Source organism: Glycine soja, chromosome 9 (assembly GCF_004193775.1).
Source record: "Glycine soja cultivar W05 chromosome 9, ASM419377v2, whole genome shotgun sequence".
NCBI lineage: Eukaryota > Viridiplantae > Streptophyta > Magnoliopsida > Fabales > Fabaceae > Glycine > Glycine soja.
This window is the reverse complement of record NC_041010.1, coordinates 5,628,313-5,652,586: the sequence shown is the minus strand read 5'-3', so window position 1 is coordinate 5,652,586 and position 24,274 is coordinate 5,628,313.

The following is a 24,274-nucleotide window of genomic DNA, read 5'->3' as shown; positions in this document are numbered from 1 at the left end:
TAGAAACTGACCGAGTTAGTACCTTAAGTGTCCAAAAATTTAACTAAAAGATGTTGTACAACAATTCATTCCAAAAAATGACCAATATCATCATTAGTGATGAATCCAAAAAATTTATGTTTCTGGGGCAATACTCATTTACATAAATTAGGTGGAACAATACTCAATTTTTAAATTACCTTTGAAATTGTGAGAGCAATTTATAATGACATATCTAAGTTTGATTAAGAAAAGTTTTAAAGTTGGTGGAAGCAATTGCCCAAGACTCGCAAAGTAGATCTGCCATTGATCATCATGCAAACAAAATGACCACAATAATATGTTATTTCTCAGTAAAACAACAACATCGAATAAGTTTAAGATAAGCTACATTAAATTATTTACTATTAGTCCAATGCAATATTTGCTTGGGGATGAGATACAATGTGGTCCACTACAAGTTTAATAGAGTTGGTCTTGTTAGCTTCATTATTAGGAATTTCAAACCCAAACTCTTCCTCAAGAGTTGTCACGATCTCTTCTAAATCTAAAATATCCAATCCAAAGTCTTTTTGGAGGTGAGCATTAGGGGTGACCTAACAGATACAAATGCTCTGAATAACATTAATAAACATTAGAAATAGAAATTTTGTAAACCAATAAAACAAATAAAAAGTTAATTTGCCAAATAAAAGGGTCAAAAGTTTCATGCATTTGATAACACATTGAAATGAAACACGATAAAAATATAAATCTAACATCATTAATCAAGTTACATATCATTAGGGTAATCTATGAATCAAATGTGATAGAAAATAGATTTTAGGGTTCGTACCCAAATTGAAAATATACCAAGATCGAGAAATTAGGCCTAAACGCAAACACAAACACAATAGACATTCATTGAAAATTGAAATCATATTTAGGATTTTTAAAATAAAACTAGAAATGAGGGAATAAAAGAACCTCAACAGCGTCAATTATATCTTCTGGATGTTTTTAATTTAAAAGATGATGCAATATGTGACACCAAATTTATCGAGAAAGCAACCCAAATCCCTTTGTAGCATCAATGAATGAGAGAGTTGAGTTAGAGTTAGGCCCAAGGGAGAGTTTAGGGAAATCGCATGGACACACATTCTCAAATCTTTGATGAATAATGAGCCCCTAAAGAAAATCTTCTTCTTTTAAGTCTTGTGCTACTTCGTTGGGCTTCAGACATTAAGTCCAACTGTTAGTCTCTACCCTCGTTATCCAACCCTATTCACCCATATGAATAAAAAATATTAAATATTTTTATGTTTCAAAAGTATTAAATATATTAACCTTTATATTTAATAATTTCTTTGTAAAATATAAATAATTAATAAAAGATTATAATATTAGTCTAAAAAATTGTAAGAGTTTTATTATTGTGTATTTCTAAAAACATTGTGTGAAAATAATAAATACTTTAAATTAATTAAATAAAAAATAAATATTGAATAAATTTTATATTTTTAATATAGTAAATATTTTATTTTCTAAAAAATCCATATTTTTATCTTATTATGCACATTTAATATTATTTTACTGCATAGCGGAAAATGTATTTTTTTTTTCAAAATAATGTTAGAAAATTAAATATTTACCAAATCAAGACAAAAAATAATTTACCATTTAGGGTAGTTTTTGTCACACAAAATCTTGCTGGAAAAAGGACGTACCAATGTATTTAAGACACATCAGTAAAGATATTGGTTTAAGATTCAATACTATAACAATAGTTGAACTATATAATATTTTAAGTAATAAAATAATAAAAATCAAGATCTAAAGAGTTATAAGTTAATATGCATGACTAAATTGTATGTTTTGTAACAAATTAATAACCGTGTACAAGATAATTGATACTTACGTGGAATATTTAAATATATATTTGTTTATACATTAAATTAAAATAAATTGAAAAAGACATGTTCAAACCAATTCTCAACACCGAGTTAATGCCAGTTTACACCAATTTTGGATCGATTTGACTGGTTGTGGAATGTCTTTTTTTTTTTTTGGAGTTTATCAGTCACTAGATCGGTTCTCAATTGAACCAGTCGAACCGATTGGGCTAGTTTGATTTTCAAAACAGTGTTTATAAGTCCCTAGTATTGGGGTCATTTTCGTTGAATCCAATATGATTTGAAGATCTTGAGCAATGCCCAGAAACACCAATCTACAAAAAAAGAATATATGTACAATGCAATTATATAATAAAAAGGAGAGAGAGATATAAAGATATTTAAAAGAAGTGTCATGTTCGTCGTTTATCTGGATGTCTGTCGTGCTGGCAGCTACAACATGTTGATAAGGCATAGGGGGAGGGCCTCTGGAGCATGGATGATGTTGAGCCTACTCCTAATAATGTTGTTCTACACAAAGAAGGAAAATGTTCTTTAATTTTGATTGATGAGAAATTAAAAATATAATTTTAAAAAAATGTATGTCACTATTGGATTATTTGAAGACGTGATAAATCACACTATTGTCAATGTGGTTTTATGTTGTCAGATAATATTGTTGTTTGATAGTAATGACTAAAATAATTAACCAAAGAAAAATATAAGAATAAAAAATGCATACAAAAAATTGTATAAAAACTAAAAAAAATTGAAAAAAATTTAAGACCAAAAACATATTAAACTCTATTTTATATTTTGGTTTACTACTATTTTTTCATAATTTTTTTACTCCATATATACTCGATAAGGTGGTGGGAGGGACGGATTTCTTTATGTATACATTTGGGGGGATTGCCCCTTGCTTTTCTAATTCTAAATTTTTAATGTGTATATCTATATTTGGGTAATTTTTTTTATGTAGTAGCGTTTGACTTTGAAGATAATAGTATTTAAGTGGTTTTATCTCTTTTTCTTTATCTGACAAAATATTTTTATTTCATTTATAACTTCTGAAAAATAATTATATGTATTTTGTTTTAGACAAATATTCTATTTTCCTTCTTTTTTTCCTGGTTAAATTATAATTTTAGCTTCTCTTTTTTTATTTATGATTTTCATCTTCTTATTTTTTTTACAATTTTAGTCTACACATTTAAAAAAATTCCTAATTTTGTTCAAATTTTCAAAATTATGGATTAGAAAATCTGTGAAAAAGTTTAATTTTTATATTCAATTATAGATTTTTTTTTTTGCTTTTCTATTTCTCCACGAGTGGCATGACTCATGCAATTGTAGATTATTTTTGTAACATATACAAAAGAGAGATGTTTTTAATAAATTATTAATGCTTTAAAATATATAATTAGAAAAGTATTTTATCTAAAATTTGATGCATATATATTTAATAGATGAAAGTTAACTTTTAAAGTTAAGGAGTTTTAACTTGATTGATTGAAAAAAAAATGTAAATTATTATAAATTTATAGATATTATTTTTAATTTTTATGGATAAAAAAGAAAAAAAAATTAACTTTTAAATAAAGTTGATCCCCCTTTATCCAGTTCTGGCCCTGGTCGGAGGGTCCTATCTTAATTCCAGCGGCGAGTCAATTGCTTGCAAATGTATTTTGTTGGTTAAAAATGTTTATCTGAGGCAATGTTCTGCTTCTAATATTCTTTCATGTGCTTATTATGTTCCTTTTAGTAGTCGCTGGGATCATCATATATAGGCAAAGCAGACAGACTATAAATCATTCTCAAATCTCAGCTAATTCTCATTTAGTTGAATTTGATGGAAGTGCATTTAGCTTTTAGGAATGTTTAGAAAGCTAACATTATTATTTATGTGCTTGTTTGGTTGATTTTTGTAACAAGGATTCTTTTTTGGGGGTGCATTAATATAATGACGTTTTGACTTTTCATCTATATTGATGCTCTATATATTATTCTATATTATGCAAGTTATCTAAGAAATACTGCACTGCTCAATTTCCAATTATCATTATTTGTTAAGGTCGATCAAATTACCTCTTCACTTATTCTTGAATAAAATTACACATTTTTTTATTTCTCCTATTTTGTTAGTTTTGAGAATATGTATGTATACATACAGTACTCTATATGTAAAAGTAACGTAGAAGTGTGTATTTTTGTTAAAAAAACTGACAATCCATAAGGGTGATATAAAATAGAAAAATTGTATATTTGAATAAAATATATAACTGCTGTTAATTAGCCTTTGAGAAGTATAGTATAAATTATCCCTTATATCTCTCTGGTCTAGCTAATACAATAGCACCTAATTAAACATTTCTGTTCTATCATTTTTTTTATGATTGAGAAAAGGAAAAAAGGCTAATTAATGCCTTAGGAACGGTTCCAACAGGATCATTTAATTATGCTTTCGTTAGAAAATTAATGTTTCATTTACATTTAAAATCTACACCCCTCTTTATATATCTACTTTGATTTAAGAAAAAAGAAGAGGAAGGAAAGATTGAATTTGAATGGATATTCCTTTTAAGTAACAATAACAACTAAAAAATAATTGTGCTTTGCTGTGTCAGATACGTCAGCTTCAGTGGGCGATTATAAGATTCTTATCATATCCTTCATATATATGAGAAGACGCAACACGTCGCTCTTATGTCTACTTAAATTTGAAGTCATGTGGCCACGTGTAATTTTCTCTTTGAAGATGATAACATAATGACACGTATAGTAGTTCTTGCTTCAAAGACATGACATGTGTATGAGTGTAGCCACAGATTGTGGTCACGAAGACACGTAGCAGTGCTAATTACATTCTAGTAATTACCAATGGTCTATAATTAACACAATGACACGTATAGTAGTTCTTGCTTCAAATAATTACATTCTAGTTGAACGCACGGTGTAACCAAAATTATGGTCACGAAGACACGTAGCAGTGCTAAGTTCAAAGAATTGACATGTGTAGTCACAGATTGTTCTTTCATAACCCAACATATAGACATATATATTAGTGATTGTGATGTATATATATACAAGTTGAATGCTACGCATGGCCATTGTGAAGTGCCATATGTACGGTGACGATTGATGCTCATTGTGTTGTGATAATAAGGGTGTGGTTAATTGGTTATGGAGGCACGTAAAGAGAGGATGGAGCAAGTAAAGAAAGAAGAGATCAAAGGATCAAGGAATACTAGTAAAGAAGAGAATGCAACAAAGGGTGATACAGTGAGCAAAAGGGTGATTCGTGAGTCCTTAGTATCGGGTGGTGACAAAGAAAGAGCTCAAAAACCCGATGATGTAATGTCGACTCTTGCATGGAATAAGCCATGATTCTTTTGCGTTTCAATGCATTAGGTTTTCGAGTCAAATCTTTGTATATTGTTTTTTGAGGGAAAATCTTTATGTATTGTTACATGGTGAATTAATTTAGATTTTTTTTACGAGAAAATGAATGTTAAGGAGATATATATTGGGCTTCTCACGAGACCAATGGTCTATAATTAACTTTTCTCCATTTATAACTTGGATAAGATATTTCATGCATGCCTAGGCTAAAAATATAGATGCTAACCTCATTACTCAACTCTTACATTCTTTGGCGTTGGCAATGGTGGCATTGGAGTGTTTATGCATGTGTATGCAGGTCTTGTTGCTCATTGGAATTCACTCTTGCTACTGCCAGAGCTAGTGACTTCGTCTACCACACTTGGATCCTTATTATTAGAGTAATACACTAACTTGCAGTTATTCAACTGCAACTGTCTAGTTAGATTTAACCATAGTGGTTAGATGTCAGTTTACAATTACAAAGTTAGTTAGGATTTTGTTATTGTAAATCTATCTATAAATATAGATCTGTAATCTCAGACTCACTTGCCTATTGAAAATCATTATTTCCTTTATTAGTTTTTCACTTCTCTCAAATATTTGTTTTACTTTTCTTTTTTAGTATCTAGAGCTTAGTTCAATCTTCCATGACGGCCTCTGCAAATTCGTTTGTTTCTTCTTCTTCGTTCCCAAATTCTTTCTCAACAAAGCTTGATGATTCTACGTTTTTGATATGGCATCAACAAGTTTGAGCCAATCACCAAATCGTATCGATTTCAATGATTTGTTGCAAATCTACATATTCCCCTAAAATTTCTCATTGAAGATGATTGTGTAGTTGGTATTGAGAATCTAGCCTATGAAACCTGGGAACAACAACATCAAACAACAAGATCAAATTCTTCTCGCATAGCTCCAATCAACACCTTCACCGTCGATTCTTGCTCGTTGTTTGGGCCACGTTCACTCATGAAATTTGTTTGAGAATTCATGATTATTTTCATCAGCAAACACAAGTTATGTCGTGATAATTACGCACTGTGAAACTTGGTGGAAAAAACGATGTGAGTTTCTACTCCAGATCAAGTATTTGTTTGATGCTCTCACTATTACAATAAAGTTTTTTAATGACAGTTAAATTGGGCTTTCACGATGATGATGATTTTTAACTGTTGTTATAGTCAACATCGCTAAAAAGTTTTGAAAAACATCATCTTCAAAAATGCAAACTTCAAAAATGCAAACTTTTTAAGACTGATATTTCAAGACAGTTATTACATCAGGATTATTTTAGAAAGTTTGTTAGACCTTTCTTTTTAAGACGATTATGATATAATAATTATCTTATAATTTTAGTTTTCTAAAACGGTTGTTTAAGAATCGTCTTAGTATGTATGTTTTTTAAGACGATTGTTAGTTTTCTAAAACGGTTGTTTAAGAATTGTTTTAGTATGTATGTTTTTTAAGACGGTTATTTCGTGACGATCATCTTAAAAGATATGCTTTATAAGATTATTACACTTTGCAACTTTTCACATTAATTTTCCTGATCAGTCTTGCAGTGCTCACATTCCAAACATGAGGCCGCCAAACACAATCAACATATATACATATACATTAATTAATTGCTTCGAATCCTCCGCTAACAATACTAATTACTAACATTAACAAATATAAATATAATATACTTACCCGGATACTAGAATATGCATCTTAGTTTTAGAAGTTATTTTACTTAATTCCTTTTATAAAGCAAAACTTTATTATATAACAGTATATATAAGAGTACTTTTATAAAGCAAAACTTTATTATATAACAGTATATATAAGAAGAGTACTCTAACCTGTATACAAGGATCTCACAAAGGTCATATCAAATAAAAAGAAAAAGATAAGTTGGAGGATGTATACACCAATCAGAAAAAGAAGAGATTCTATCACAAATATTTTTCTTACCTAATTTTTGTTTGTATTAAAAAGTAAGGACACAAATTATCCACCAATTATTTTTTTAAAAAATGAAAAAGCAATTAGACACAAAATATCTATTTCCCAGTAAAAATATATTTTTTGGTTCATATTGATCACATCCACAATATGTTCTTATAAAGTATATTCACAGTAAATTTAAATTATACATTGATAGTTTGTTTACTTATATATGTAGAGTTATAGAGATACATATTTTTTTGTTTACACGTATAGATATGAAAAAAATTATTCATCATAATATTATATATATATATATATATATATATATATATATATATATATATATATATTTATGTAAAATTTTATATTTAATATTAATTATATTATTTATTATATTTACTTTTATAGTATTTTTTTCCCACTAATAATGATAAAAGGTTATCCTTATTACTAAGTAATTTTAAAATCATATTTTAATTGGTATGCAATTTATTTAACAATTTCAAATTAGAGCCTTTAAGATAAAAATATAATTGCATGAAATACTTAAAAATATATCTTCAGTATAGGGATTAAAATTATGAATAGTATGCTGTACAAAGAGAAAGGCAGATCAAGATATATTTTATATCCTACTAGAAAACACAGCCTACATTTATACATAGAGAATATATTTTGGGGGGACTATTGCATAAACATGATCTCACCTTGCAACCAAGTTGATAATATCATTTCCCCCAAATGACTTACCGGACTCCATGTCATAATCTCTTGGAAACTATTCCAATTCAACCTGAGCACAAAAACAATTGCAATTAATAAAAGCTTTGTGTAAAAAAAAAATAAAACAAGATGGCGAGATACTGATTGGTGTATGCAATACTTTTTATTTTTATTTTTTTACACTAGATATAAATTAAATTTTAGTCACATATTTATAACAGTATTCCAAAATGTTATTAGTTTCTTTTAAATGCTATATTTACTAAATAAATAAATTAAATTTATAAAATTGATAATAAATAAATATTTTGGAATAATAAATTATATTTCAATTTTACAGTAAATAATTTATATTGTGATACATAGTTATTTTTAATTATTAATAAAAAGGAAAGTTATTTGAGATAGTCGAGAAATATTTTTTTTTTGGATTAGTTGTTAAATTAATTTTGAAATCAACATTATGCAAGATCTTGTGTCTATATGAAGTTCGATTTCTCTTCAAGAACACAGCTACTTCATCCTTGAAGGTCTTCCTTCCGATTATCATCAAGTTATCTCTATTATTGAGAGCAAGTTTGAGCCTCAACCAATTGCTCATGTTGAGGCACTTTTGCTAGTGCATGAGTCACGCTTAATGAAGTTCCAGAAGGATTCACTTGTTGATTCACCTTTAATCAATTACACACATGTGAACCCTAAATCACATGGTTCTGATTACTCTATGCTAAACAAAACTTTTCATCAATCAAAACTTGAAAGCTTTGGCCAATTTTGTCATTTCGAGGGTCAAATTGAGCTTGGAAGTCAGAACCTCTGCACTTTAATAATTAGGCATGAGTTTGGGCTTTGTTTTATGTAATTAATTTAATTAAGTAGATCAGATGAGCCTAATCAAGGTCCATCCCTTCCTTATGAGTAGTCACTCTATATATTAATAAAATTTAGTTAGTTACTTCATTTTCAAAACAAAAAAAAAAAATAGAATTAGCTACTTGTTGTGCAAGCTTTCTCTTTTCTCTTAATTATTCTTCATTCTTCTTCCTTTTTTCACTTTTGTTCTTCCATTTCTTGAACATAATTTCGTGGCTTTTCATTGTTGATGATCATGAAAGGCTAACCAATTAATCAATCAAAGTATCCATTCCAAGCAAGGCTAAATTTGAATTATGGTTTAGTATTGTTAACCTTTTTGAATGTTCATCTTTCTATTCAATCTTATTTTTTATTTTCATGATTATGATTATGCTTTGGATTGAAAATGGATTAGGTTATGGATTCATTTCCTAATTTCAAAATTTAATCACAGATTGTTTGGATGATTTTCCAACCTAATTTGCGATATCAGACAATTTAGGGAGACTGATTCGATTAAACTTTCTCTAATGCACCTGAGTGAACTTTCACATTGAACATCATCCGTAGTAACTATAATAATTTGATTTACATTGGTTTGGTGAATTGGATTGATGCTATTAAACTTGACTTGTATTATGTTCTTATTTTGTTTTGTTTCTTCATCTCTGTTTTTGTGTGTTTTCGCATTCCTTTATAGTCGATTACAAATTGTTCAATAAATTTTCCCCCTTTCTGTTTATAAGTGAATAAATGTAGGAACCAAATTAAATCATATTTTTGAGTTCGATCTAGATTAAGCATGTGCTATAGAATTTCCTAGTTTTATTTGTTTTTAATGATTTGACATTCGTTATCACCCATATCCAAAAAATGGAAGGTATAGTGTTGTTGCAGTCTTGGGCATGGTATCGCACGTCATTCATTCAACCAAGGGTCCAGCGTCAATCGTGGTATTCACTTGCACCTAGGTAAACAATAATTTCCCACTGAAACAAAGTCCATTTTTGGTTATGTATTTGACACTAACATATTACATTTCACTAGATGGAGTGACAAAGGGCTATGATTTTCTAGAATCCCACACAGTGATGTTATAGGCTACAGGTCAAGATTTGACAACATGTGTAACGAGGAGGTTGAACCATTTGGTTTTCCTTTTATTTATTCAAACGTCAATTACATTGTTTTTCAAATTATTAACGCAAGTTATTTTTTTAGTTCCATTGGATGTCTTACAGAGGGTTTGAGTCATTTTTGCCAAAATATGAAGTGTTTGTGTCGCTTTAATTTGTTTTCTAATGGTAGTATGACAACAAGTTGACAAGGTCAAACTTCAATTTGAACTTTGTCAAGACATATCAAATTCATCGTGTAATCTTAACAAAATCCATTATATTGACATAAGAGGACATAATGACACAAATTGGGCGAAGGAACATCAATAATGGATTGTAATTTGGAAGAAAAGACACAAATATGTGTTAATTGGCCAATCAATTCTGATGAACAACTTCAACTACAAGAACATGAACGAGTATGTCGACAGCTGACAAGAAATAAACAACCTCCCAGATGTGGAACTAGTGGATGCAAGCGACATTAATTTCCTTGTTAATTATGTCCTATTATGATGATTGTCAATTTGTTCTTGTTAATTGAATGAACATTGAACAAATGCATTTAATACAATGAACATTGCATTTTTCTGATACGAATTGAATGAACATTGATTTTTTCAAGACTATTTGATTCTACATTGCTTTTTCCCATATGATTTGACCTTAGAGTGCTTGTTTTGAGATGGCGTAATTGGACAATTCTTTCTACGAGACGATTTGACTGAATATTTTTTTTTGAATTGCACAAATCAAACGTAATTAAGTAAGACTCAATCTAAAGTGTTTATATTGTCAGTGTGATCTCAACCTTTGGTATGAGTCATGGGGAGAACACTTGATTACCTAATATATAAAGCAGTATGGGTTAGATGAAACTCAACACCTTTGTTTGATATTCACCATATTGCTTAAAATATGGATAATGTATATTTGTTCTTGTGTATTGCAATGGTAACTTGATTCCATCATATGAAAGGATAATATTTGAATGCCATAGGGAGGACATGTCACTTGCTGCCTTAAGGAAAATAATGTTTTACACCAATGGAGGTTGTAAAATTTTAATAAATCTTTTTTACCGTCAACCAATTTATGTAGGTGATAGTTGTGTTGAATACGACTGTATGGAGCTCAAACACGACGTTGATGTGAGAAAAATATTTTTCATCTCTTCAATAGCAAATGTTTGATTGAGTTAAATGCAACTTTTGAGCGTTCTCCAGATGAAATCATTGTCCTGCCGCACAAACCAAGGAAATCAAGAACACCTGATGAGATTATTGATCTGATGCGTGATGAATCAGTGTAGTCATTGCGCAAACTACTTGTTGCTACTTTTGTTTGAATAAACTTACAATTCATCATTGGAATTCTATTGTTATTTTTTAAAAGATTATCTACTTTAATTATGTTAGTCCAAAAGGATTATGATGTTTACCTAAATTCTTTTTCTTTAATCATGCAAAATAGCACTATATCCACAATTTTTTTTAATGAAAAAAATTAAACTATTAAAACTATATAATTTTTTCCCATTTTCTTTTCATTTCCATTTTTCAAAAAAAATATTTTAATCTTTCAATAAAAAAATAAAAATTATTTGTTGTTTATAAAATTTTTATTTAACCGACAGTTTATATTTAGGAACTACATTAACATTCGATCGATAAAATATCATAAACATGAATAATTGTTTATTTATCTAAGTCACCTATTATAGATAAATTTTATTTATTTATCTAAGTCTTTTTTTTGTCTATTTCAATCGAGATAAATTTGGTTTCATTTAAGGATTTTTTTAAAAATACTATTCTACATAAACTATATTTTTATAAATTAATATATATAAATTAGTCAAATAAAAAATTAACACAAATTAAAACAAATAAGAAAACAATTATTTTTTTAAAAAAATAATTATTTATTTATTATGAATTATATTTGGTTTATTTAGTCTTTTGACTATATATTTCTTTTTTTTAGTTTGAGTATCAAAATATTTTATAATTTTTATGTGAGTAATTTTTATGAGTTTGTATTCACTATAGTGTGTTTGTTAAAATTACTACAAAATAAAGATATAAGAGATAAAAACATATTTATTTTCGTATTATTATTTTTTTCAAATCAGCGATATTTCATCACTCACTTTTAAAAAATGATTTTAATTCTTCAGAAAATGATAAAACAAAAATATGCAAAAAATAACAACATATACAAAATAAAATTATTTTCTATTTAAACTTAAATATAGATAATTAAAAAGGAAAAAATAAATATTCAAAAAATAGTAAAACAACTAATAAAACAAAAATAAAATAAAAGAATAAAAAAAACACATTATGAAACAGTTCCAGGAACAAATTTCATAACATGTGTTAAAAAAACCTTAGTTTAAAATTCGGGTTTCTCAAGAATTAATTTCTAAACTAAGGCGAAAAAAATTATTCACATGGAAAAATCAATTTTTGGGGAATCAACTTCTCAAAGTGAATAATAATTTCATTTGGTAAATATTTTTTGATTTGTATTTTTTAAATAAATATTTATTTTTTGGATAAAAAAGTCGTTTAGCAGATGGGAAATGAATAAAGTTATAGTACATGTCATGCTAGGGATATGTCCCCGCAAAGCATAACTTACGATGGGAACACACAATACATATCTGGTTTTGATTAATATATAAAGATGCATAGGCATAGCATGCAAAATAATAAAGTAAGCATGAAGTGTATGGATAAAAAATTATTTTAACTTAATTAAAGATTTTAATTCGAGTATTGAATATATAATTATATTAAATATTTAAAAGGAGAATTTTGCTACAGATAATATTTAATTTTACTTGCTTCCAACAGAATTACTTCCCATTAAGCTAAGAAGTGAGGACTGGTTGGAGGGTGAGGTAGGCTGGTAGCGTTGATGCTGATGATGCACGTGGGTTAGGCACATGTGGTGTCAGTTTCTAAATTCTGGAGCGTTTACATTATAAGTGCATGTGTGCAACTGCAAGGACTGAACTGAAAGGTGACTCAAGCTTTAATCATATATCTCCCCCATTTGTGACTTTTGAAGATGATGCCAAACATGTAGGCTTTTACAACTTTCACATCAGAAAAAATAAGGTTAATAAATTTATTTTGCATTATTTTAGGCCAATTTTGTGTCAATAAACAATTCTTATACTATTATCATATATAAAATTTTAATTAGGAAATAATCAATCAAACAACCAAAATGCAAAATATGAATTATATTGGCCATGGAAATGGCTACAAATAAGTATTTAATATAAATAATGTATATAGAGTACTGGCAATTGTGTGGAGAGTGATGGTAAGGATGAGGGGCCTAAATGGATAATATTCATGTGAATTTTTCTAATCAAATCCAATTTAATTAAATTTTTGTGAGTTAAATTGCATTAATATATTATATGTATTTTATTTTAGTGAACCTAATTAAGATTGGGTTAATAATGGATTTAAAATGTTGGATCCCACTAAAATCTAACTCAATCCACATTCAGTGAATTAAACATATAACAAAATATTGATATATACTAAATACTAAATACTTATAGAGAAAATCCTATTAAATGATTATTGTTGACTTTATTTTGAGTTGTATAAGAATATTATCTTTTATGAATACTATGAGTTGTTAGATAGGCTATTGATTTATAATTTATCATTACATGCAAATGAGTTACTTAAATTGGTTACAAGTTTATGATTTATCTTCTCTGGTTATCATCTGAATATAATATTTTAATACCGTACATGTTAGTTAATAGGTAAATGTGAATGTTTATGCAAGAGATTATGATTGACTTCCTCTCTTGGACCTTATTTCAAATAGTAATTTTAAAACAGATTTGGAAAATATAGATTTTTAAAAAATATTTCTTACTATTTTTTAGTATGAGGAATTTTTTTTTAAGATTTAAAAATGTGATAATTTTTTATTGACACAATTCCATGACCAACCCAATTAAAATTGGATTTAGTTGTTAAAAAAGATAAAGTCAATTAAGTTTAATGGGATTAGATTGAAAATTAGTCTAAACTCAACCCAATCTATACCACTTACATCCCTAGTAAAAGATCATTCTATCATGACAGATTGTCACTAAGGTAACATTTGTTAGGGGATAAATTTTTTCATGCTGGAAAATTATAAATTTTGGAAATAAATAAAATTTAGTTGGTTGGTCATTGATAATCTTTAGATGTGTTTCTTAGAAATTAATATTACATATATTTTTATTGATTATTTTAATTATGTCACATTATATAATTTAATAAAAAATAATATGATAATTTTGTTGTAATAAAAGAAAAATTAATCTCAAGAGAGCAATATTTCCCCCTTTCTCATAAGAAAGTTTTCATGAGAAATTAGTTAAAAAAACATTCCCAAAAAACATCATTTCCCAAAAACCTAAAATTTCCAATCTATGATTCTTGAAAAAACAAAAGCTTCTTTTCTACCAAATATCCTCTAGAGGTTAATGGTCACTAAAGGTTTAAGGTTTACACAATAACCTTCGATCTCATTAAATGTTTGGTGCACACTTGGTAGTTTATATTATTAATTGATAATATAGTATAGTTCTTTAAATTCAAATCTTAAACCTCATAACTCAAAAAATTGACGTAATGATATAAAATTTTGTTATATTCACGTAAATGTAAATGTTTCATTAAAAAAAACATATATTTAATTTTTATTGTGTGTAAAATTTTTTTCGACTAGTAACAATTATATACAATAATATTATTTTCTCATCCAATAGGTTGATGAATACCTGATCTCTCTCACCTAGAAAAAAAATCTCAAGCAACGTGTTATGAATATATCGTTTTTTTCACAGGGTGAATATAGCATATTTTAACATAATGAAATTTCTGCCGGGACTTAATATTATTTCTAAGTAAACAAATAATATTTTGTCATTGTATAACTAAACGTAATATCTTAATTAATAGGACACGTTTGTTGAATCTGACCATTCATTCAGACAGAAGAAACCATGAAAAATACTACACCTTCCAAAAGGGCCCCCCAAATATTAATGATAGGAAATAGAGGGCAAAGTTGCCTATTGCTATTTGGGAATTAAATTATGTCTCAGTTGTTGACCGTCATTTTCTGTGGTCTCCTCCTTGACCTTAAGAACAAGCACACGAGCGGAATAGTATGCATAACAGCATAAGCATACTGGTTCAGTTGTTTTTATTTTGTTCATAAACTGATTTAGTTGCATACGCGCATTCTGGTTTAGTTGTTGCTAGTATTGTCTTTAGACTCTGTATAAATAAAAATAATTAATTTTATATTAGTTAAATTTTTTAATTAATATCAATTAATTTTTTAAATCTCAAATAAAAAAATAACATTATTTTTAAAAATGGCTTTTAGAAATTGATGTTATGAATAAAAAAGTTATTGAAAATAAAATATAGTTAAATGAAGAATATTTTAAGAATAATAATATTTAATAAACAAAAATCAAATAAATATTTAAGTCTAATATATAACATTATTATTTTTGTTTATATATGAGTTTAGACGAAATATTTAGTAAAAGCATGTGCATAGAAAAAACCACGCAACCATTAGGCCTTTGATTTATTATTAAAAATATATTTTAATTTAAATAATATATGGATAATTTTTATGTTTATGAATATTTTTAAGAAAATTTAAAATATTATTTATTTTAAAATTTAAATAAAAGCATTTGAAAGATCATAATAAGACTTTTTAATTTATTTTTTGTTTCCTTATTATACTTTAAAATAAAAACACTGTAAATAATAGTAGTAGATAAGAAGAAATTCAATTTTTTTGTAATAATAAGAAATATTCTATTACTTTAATATATTTTAAATAAATAAAAAAATCACAAGGATAACATTAGATAAGGATAAATTTAAAATTTTTATTGATTAAAAAATAATTTATCAATCTAATTTTTGTTACAACTTTTATAATTTTAAATTAAATTAAAATAAAACAAATAATGTAGAATTAAAAAAAAAGATATTCTTTAGAGTACATTACACTTATATTTCTTAATTTTTTTTAACTACACACAACATAGGTCTTTTTTTCAATAATCCTTTTTAATATTTAAAATATTACACCGACATCTTATATACTATACTAATCCTGGTAATTATTTAAAAAATATGACATTTATATTCTTATAAGAGATGTTGTTGTAAATATTAAATAATGAGATATCTAATTCGAAAAAATCTCAAGATTATTAATGTAATTTGGTGTAATGCTGTATTCTTTAACTACAACACTTTTATAATCATATAAACTTATAGTGACTGTTTCTTATCCTCAATTAAAATAATACAATGAAGTTGAAGGAATTATACATACATAAATAAAAATAATACCCGCAAAGTTTTTGAGTTTTAAAAATAAATTTGGGAATAAATGTCAATAAATTATTATTAAATAAACAAAATTAAATAAAGATAAAATAAGCAACTTTATATAAAGATGTTTGTGCAGTCGTATGTCAGTATATAATTTAATTTTAATATACTTATTAGTATCAAAATGGTTTAATGGCCATAAAAGAGAGAGAGAGAAAGAAACTTTGTTCACGCAAGTAAAATGACCACATGCTTTTCATTATTGTATTTGTAAAATATTTATACACTTGAAGGAGAGAGAAAGCAGTGTTTAGTTAGTCGTTATACCAGAAAACTAATTGCTAACCGTATGTAACAGCTGTGCCTAACTAACTCATGATACTAACTCACTAACTCGTACAACTCACTCGTGCAACTCACTCACTAATATTCGTTAAGAGCCCCCCGCAAGCTGGGAATGGATATTCATCATTCCCAACTTGGAACAGAGACCGTGAAATAGAGATGGCGAGAGTGGCTTCGTGAGGATGTCAGCGAGCTGCATGTGGGAAGAAGCAGTTTGAGTAGTCCTTGATTGACCTTGTCTCGCACGATATGACAATCAATTTCGATGTGTTTAGTACGCTCATGGAAGACAGGGTTAGAAGCTATTTGGATAGCGGACTGGTTGTCGCAGTAAAGGGTCGCAGGCTGAATGAAGGAGACCCTAAAATCATGGAGAAGATACGTGATAACTGCTAAATAATTGTATTTTGATAGTAGAAAATTAGTCAAATATTGGCTTGAAATTAATTATTTAGCAGTTATTTGTGATTAAAAGTTAGAAAATTAATTAAATTGAATTTTTGGGTGCAGATATAAAAATTGGAGGTGTAACAAGCAAAAAGGGCAGAAAAATTGAAGAAAAGAAGAAAATTTGAAGAAGGCCCAACCCAATACGCGCGCTCAGCGCGCATCACGAGCTAAGCGGGCCAGGAAGTACATGCGCTAAGCGCGGGGTGTCGCGCTAAGCGCGCCTACGAAGGCCCAAAGCCCACTTCAGCAACTATAAATAGAGAGTCAATCCAAGGGACATAGGACACCACGACAGAACCCCCCCTCCTAGGGGTTTCATTTACTCCCTTTCTTTCTTTCACCCCCCTTCTCATTGTAAAGCCCTCAATGGCCATGAGTGGCTAAACCCCCTTAGTTAGGGTCTGGCAGGCCTAGAAGCCAATGCGATGTATGATGTACTCTTCACTATTTATCAATGCAATACCAGGTTTTTCTTTCCTATTTTCTTTTCTATTTTTACCTTGCATACTCATCTTTATATTCTGTTAGGGGTTAGATGCTCGGAAGAGGGTAACTTCTAAATAAGATTTAAAGAAGATATGCATGCATTAGTTTTAGGGGTTAGACGCTCGGGAGAGGATAACTTCTAATAGAACAAGAAGAAAAGATATCATAATAAAATCATTGTTAGGCATAGAGTGATTGCATTATGCCCATGCGTCAAAGCAAACATCTAGAATTAGAACTTCATGCATTTTATCTATTGAGTCTTTGCAAAGGCATTTGGGGGATAGATAGGTAAAATAGGCTTGTCATCGTGAGGCATCAGGGGCAAGTAAATGAATAGATGTGGGTGGGATAAAATCACCTGAATTGGTAAAGAAAAAAATCATAAACTCATACATCCTAGGCAGACAAGGCAAGTCAGTTCCTAATATTATTTTATCTAAATCTTTTATCTTTTTTATCTTTTATCTTTTTCTTTATCTTTTAATTTTATCTTTAATTCTTTCATCTTCTAATTTTATCTTTAAATCTTTTATCTTTTCTTTACCTTATCTTCTATCTTTTTTTATCTTTTATTTTAAATTCTTATCTCTTGCTTTTAAATTGGATTTGCATTAATCTAAGTACAAACAAAGTCCCTGTGGATTCGACACTCGGACTTCCGAGAACTTTACTACTTGTGACGATTTGGTACACTTGCCAACGAGTCAACAATACGTGAGCCACTGAAGTTCACATGTGGTCGATGCTAAGGCTCGATATTCTGCCTCAGAAGAGCTTCGAGAAACTGTGGATTGTTTCTTTGAACGCCAGGAAATTAGGGAGGGACCGAGATATACCAAGAATTCGATGATGGAAGGTTGTGTATCGCGACAACCCGCCCAATCGGAGTCACTGAAAGCCTTGAGTTGTAGGGTACCGTGAGCAGCGAGGAATATACCAGAACCAGGTGATCCTTTGAGGTATCGCAAGATGCGAAAAGCTGCTTGTGAATGGGCAGAGGTTGGGTGAGCCATATATTGGCTAAGTTGTTGAACAACATGAGTGATGTCGGGACGAGTATTGGTGAGGTAAATGAGTCGTCCAATCAAACGTCGATATGAGGAAGAAGAAGTCTCTGATAAAGGGGTGCCCGTCGAAGCTGTTAATCGTGTGGAATAGTCCATAGGAGTGGAAGCTGGTCGAGAAGCAAGCATGCCTGAGTCAGACAATATGTCCAAAACGTACTTGCGTTGAGATAAGTGGATACCATGGCTAGTCCGAGCAACCTCAAGACCGAGAAAGAATTTCAACGTGCCAAGGTCTTTGATGCTGAAAGCTTGATCAAGGAGCTTGGTGATATGCACAATAGTGTCGAGGTTGTTACCTGCCAAAATGATGTCATCAACATAAACAAGAACAGTGATATCATTATTATGGAAGTGCAGAAAAAAGGGAATGATCAGCTGAAGACTGTCGGAAGTCGTGGGAGATGAGGAATGAAGAGAGTCGAGTGAACCATTGACGGCTAGCTTGTTTGAGTCCATATAATGAATGTTGAAGACGACAAATAAGGTTAGGATCATGTACATTAAGTCCTGGAGGAAGAGTCATGTAGACCTCTTTGTCAAGATCCCCATGAAGAAAGGCGTTGTTTACGTCGAGTTGCCTGAGGTGCCAGTTGTGAAGGGCAGCAAGAGCAAGAAGTAATCTTACAGTAGTGAGCTTAGCCACGGGAGAAAAAGTATCGAGGAAGTCCAACCCTTCTAATTGTGTGTACCCTTTTGCTACGAGGCGTGCCTTGTATCATTCAACAGTGCCATCAACTTTGTATTTGATCTTGTAGACCCATCGACAACCAATAGCTGTCTTATGTGGTGGTAGCGGTGTAAGAGTCTAGGTTTGGTTCTGATGAAGAGCTTGTATTTCAGCCTGCATTGCCTTAATCCAATAGTCAAACTTAGAAGCCTCAGCATAAGAGTTGGGTTCAGTGTTTACCGATATTGACATAACAAAGTGTCGATGTGAGGGAGAAAGGCGGGAATAAGATAGGACAGAGTGTAAAGGATACCGAACATTACTTGCGGTGGTATCAGCTTGAGAAGTGAGTGCACTGTGGTAATCTTGGAGGTTGGTGGGTGCTTGTTTTGGTCTCATGGAGCGGCGTAGGGAAGGGTAAGTGGTGTGAGGGGTGATGGATTGACACTAGGTGGGATGGGAGAGTCAAATTTATCGGGGTTACTTGAGAAAGGAATTGGTGATATATAAGAATGAAGGGTGGGTAAGGTTTGGTTATCAGGAAAAAGTGGGAAGTGGTCTTCATAGAAGACAATGTTACGAGATGTAGTGATGCTATGGGAATGAAGGTCATATACAAGATATCCTTTGGTGTGTGGTTTGAAACCAATGAAGATGCATGGGTGGGCACGAGGGTCAAGCTTTTGTCTGTGGGATTTGAGGGTACTCACGTAACACACGTAACCAAAGACTCGAAGATTGGAGATGTCACATGGATGCGCATATAACTTCTCGTAAGGAGATTTTTTATTTAAAAAGGGAGTAGGAATGCAATTAATCAAGTATGCTGCATGAGGTAATGCAAAACACCAAAAATTAAGGGGAAGATTTGCTTGAAATAAGAGAGATCGTGTAACATTCAAGAGGTGTTGGTGCTTACGTTCAACAATGCCGTTTTGCTTGGGAGTTTCAACACAAGTGGTTTGATGGATGATTCCCTTTTGAGCATAAAAATCATGTATAAGAAATTCAGCACCATTATCACTACGTATAGTTTTTACTTTTTCATTAAATTGCGTTTCAATACATGTAACAAGAACATGAAAAGATAATTGCACAATAACCTTCAATCTCATTAAATGTTTGGTGCACACTTGGTAGCTTATATTATTAATTGATAATATAATATAATTCTTTACATTCAAATCTTAAACCTCATAACTGAAAAATTTGACCCAATGATATAAGATTTTGTTATATTCACGTAAATGTAAATATTTCATTCAACAAAAAAAACATGTATTTAATTTTTATTGTGTATAAAATTCTTTTCAACTAGCAACAATTATATACCCCCAATATTATTTTCTCATCCAACAGGTTGATGAATACCTGTTCTCTCTCACCTAGAAAACAAATCTCAAGCAACGTGCTATGAATATATCGTTTTTTTCACAGGGTAAATATAGCATATTTTAACATAATGAAATTTCTGCCGGGACTTAATATTATTTCTAAGTAAACAAATAATATTTTGTCATTGTATAACTAAACGTAATATCTTAATTAATAGGACAGGTTTGTTGAATCTGACCATTCATTCAGACAGAAGAAACCATGAAAAATACTACACCTTCCAAAAGGGCCCCCCAAATATTAATGATAGGAAATAGAGGGCAAAGTTGCCTATTGCTATTTGGGAATTAAATTATGTCTCAGTTGTTGACCGTCATTTTCTGTGGTCTCCTCCTTGACCTTAAGAACAAGCACACGAGCGGAATAGTATGCATAACAGCATAAGCATACTGGTTCAGTTGTTTTTATTTTGTTCATAAACTGATTTAGTTGCATACGCGCATTCTGGTTTAGTTGTTGCTAGTATTGTCTTTAGACTCTGTATAAATAAAAATAATTAATTTTATATTAGTTAAATTTTTTAATTAATATCAATTAATTTTTTAAATCTCAAATAAAAAAATAACATTATTTTTAAAAATGGCTTTTAGAAATTGATGTTATGAATAAAAAATTTATTGAAAATAAAATATAGTTAAATGAAGAATATTTTAAGAATAATAATATTTAATAAACAAAAATCAAATAAATATTTAAGACTAATATATAACATTATTATTTTTGTTTATATATGAGTTTGGACGAAATATTTAGTAAAAGCATGTGCATAGAAAAAACCACGCAACCATTAGGCCTTTCATTTATTATTAAAAATATATTTTAATTTAAATAATATATGGATAATTTTTATGTTTATGAATATTTTTAAGAAAATTTAAAATATTATTTATTTTAAAATTTAAATAAAAGCATTTGAAAGATCATAATAAGACTTTTTAATTTATTTTTTGTTTCCGTATTATACTTTAAAATAAAAAACACTGTAAATAATAGTAGTAGATAAGAAGAAATTCAATGTTTTGTAATAATAAGAAATATTCTATTACTTTAATATATTTTAAATAAATAAAAAAATCACAAGGATAACATTAGATAAGGATAAATTTAAAATTTTTATTGATTAAAAAATAATTTATCAATCTAATTTTTGTTACAACTTTTATAATTTTAAATTAAAATAAAATAAAATAAATAATGTATAATTAAAAACAAAAGATATTCTTTAGAGTAAATTACACTTATATTTCTTAATTTTTTTTAACTACACACAACATAGGTCTTTTTTTCAATAATCCTTTTTAATACTTAAAATATTACACCGACATCTTATATACTATACTAATCCTGGTAATTATTTAAAAAAATATGACATTTATATTCTTATAAGAGATGTTGTTGTAAATATTAAATAATGAGATATGTAATTCGAAAAAATCTCAAGATTATTAATGTAATTTGGTGTAATGCTGTATTCTTTAACTACAACACTTTTATAATCATATAAATTTATAGTGACTGTTTCTTATCCTCAATTAAAATAATACAATGAAGTTGAAGGAATTATACATACATAAATAAAAATAATACCCGCAAAGTTTTTGAGTTTTAAAAATAAATTTGGGAATAAATGTCAATAAATTATTATTAAATAAAAAAAATTAAATAAAGATAAAATAAACAACTTTATATAAAGATGTTTGTGCAGTCGTATGTCAGTATATAATTTAATTTTAATATACTTATTAGTATCAAAATGGTTTAATGGCCATAAAGGAGAGAGAGAAAGAAACTTTGTTCATGCACGTAAAATGACCAAATGACTGCATACTTTTCATTATTGTATTTGTAAAATATTTATACACTTGAAGGAAAGAGAAAGCAGTGTTTAGTTAGTCGTTATACCAGAAAACTAATTGCTAACTGTATGTAACAACTGTGCCTAACTAACTCATGATACTAACTCACTAACTCGTGCAACTCATTCACTAATATTCGTTAAGAGCCCCTCGCAAGCTGGGAATGGATATTCATCATTCCCAGCTAGGAACAGAGACCGTGAAATAGAGATGACGAGAATGGCTTCGTGAGGATGTCAACGAGTTGCATGTGGGAAGAAATGGGAAGCAGTTTGAGTAGTCCTTGATTGACCTTGTCTCGCACGATATGACAATCAATTTCGATGTGTTTAGTATGCTCATGGAAGACGGGGTTAGAAGCTATTTGGATAGCGGACTGGTTGTCGCAGTAAAGGGTCGCAGGCTGAATGAAGGAGACCCTAAAATCATGGAGAAGATACGTGAGCCACTGAAGTTCACATGTGGTCGATGCTAAGGCTCGATATTCTGCCTCAGAAGAGCTTCGAGAAACTATGGATTGTTTCTTTGAATGCTAGGAAATTAGGGAGGGACCGAGATATACCGAGAATCCGGTGATGGAACGTTGTGTATCGCGACAACCCGCCCAATCACAGTCACTGAAAGCCTTGAGCTATAGGGTATCGTGAGCAGCGAGGAATATACCAGAACCAGGTGATCCTTTGAGGTGCCGCAAGATACGAAAAGCTGCTTGTGAATGGGCAGAGGTTGGGTGAGCCATATATTGGCTAAGTTGTTGAACAACATGAGTGATGTCGGGACGAGTATTGTTGAGGTAAATGAGTTGTCCAATCAAACATCGATATGAGGAGGAAGAAGTCCCTTGATAAAGGGGTGCCCGTCGAAGCTGTTAATCATGTGGAATAGTCCATAGGAGTGGAAGCTGGTCGAGAAGCAAGCATGCTTGAGTCAGACAGTATGTCCAAAACGTACTTGCGTTGAGATAAGTGGATACCATGGCTAGTTCGAGCAACCTTAAGATCGAGAAAGAATTTCAACGTGCCAAGGTCTTTGATGCTGAAAGCTTGATCAAGGAGCTTGGTGATATGCGCAATAGTGTCGAGGTTGTTACCTACCAAAATGATGTCATCAACATAAACAAGAACAGCAGTGATATCATTATTATGGAAGTGCAGAAAAAGGGAATGATCAGCTGAAGACTGCCAGAAGTCGTGGGAGATGAGGAATGAAGAGAGCCGAGTGAACCATTGACGGCTAGCTTGTTTGAGTCCATATAATGAACGTTGAAGACGACAAACAAGGTTAGGATCATGTACATTAAGTCCTGGAGGAAGAGTCATGTAGACCTCTTCGTCAAGATCCCCATGAAGAAAGACGTTGTTTACGTCGAGTTGCCTGAGGTGCCAGTTGTGAAGGGCAGCAAGAGCAAGAAGTAATCTTACAGTAGTGAGCTTAGCCACGGGAGAAAAAGTATCGAGGAAGTCCAACCTTTCTAATTGTGTGTACCCTTTTGCTACGAGGCGTGCCTTGTATCGTTCAACAGTGTCGTCAGCTTTGTATTTGATCTTGTAGACCCATCGACAACCAATAGCTGTCTTATGTGGTGGTAGCGGTGTAAGAGTCTAGGTTTGGTTCTGTTGAAGAGCTTGTATTTCAGCCTGCATTGCCTTAATCCAATAGTCAAACTTAGAAGCCTCAGCATAAGAGTTGGGTTCAGTGTTTACCGATATTGACATAACAAAGTGTCGATGTGAGGGAGA